The sequence below is a fragment of the Halyomorpha halys genome, unplaced genomic scaffold, assembly GCF_000696795.3.
Source record: "Halyomorpha halys isolate HHAL.00 unplaced genomic scaffold, Hhal_1.1 Scaffold33.1, whole genome shotgun sequence".
NCBI lineage: Eukaryota > Metazoa > Arthropoda > Insecta > Hemiptera > Pentatomidae > Halyomorpha > Halyomorpha halys.
This window is the reverse complement of record NW_027109698.1, coordinates 1,160,597-1,161,537: the sequence shown is the minus strand read 5'-3', so window position 1 is coordinate 1,161,537 and position 941 is coordinate 1,160,597.

Below are 941 nucleotides of genomic sequence, written 5' to 3'. Positions count from 1 at the left end.
AATTTATTTATAAAAGAAATGATATATCTAAAAAATGTTAGAAACAAAATTAAAATTTTCGAACCACCCTATAACAATAAATTACATCGTAGTTTGTACATTAAACTATATCGTATATCTATAACCAGTAGAACTAATAAATAAATCAACCACAAAAAAAAACTCTAAAAAGAAACCTTTAACTGGGTACTTTCTTATTTCTATGATTCTCAATAACTGATTTTGATTCACCAAATGACCATATCTGCCTGTATCTTTTCTTAACTCCACATAATTTATTTATTATATTACAATCAAAATGTATGTGTGTGCTTAGTAATAGATATTAATGGATCCTTATTTTTATCACATTCTGTATCATCTTGTTTTATTCTTATTATTATATTAATTCACTAATTGTAAATTTGCAGCTTTATTATTCACTTCAAAATCCGTTCGTTATTTTTATTATTTTTTAATAATTATCATTTTATTTTTTTTTCTTTATTTTCATTTTAGTAGTTGTTAATGAAAATATTAATTGTATCACTTTAGATCAATTCATATTGCACTTATCTAGCTTTAAAATTGTAGACTACGCCCTAATGGTCTAAAGTGTAATATTTAGATTTTACTTATGTCTATCATTTTATGTGTTATTTTGGCATCGACAGATAGTTGTTGTCATATGGTCGGACCATATTGGATGTAATTTTTTAAATGAATAAAATAAATGTATGAGATTATTATCTTAACTGCGAGGACTAATTGTCAGCACCCATTATGGATCGGAAGGCCAGCTAATGTCACAATTCATTGTTACGTATAGGTAGCCTGACGGTTTCGAGACACTTGTAACCAACCACCTTAGTTTTTACTGTTATCCTGATGATACTAAAAACTTTTATCGTTTATTATTTTTTTTTCCTCAATATACTTTATCAGAATCCCATTAGAAACCA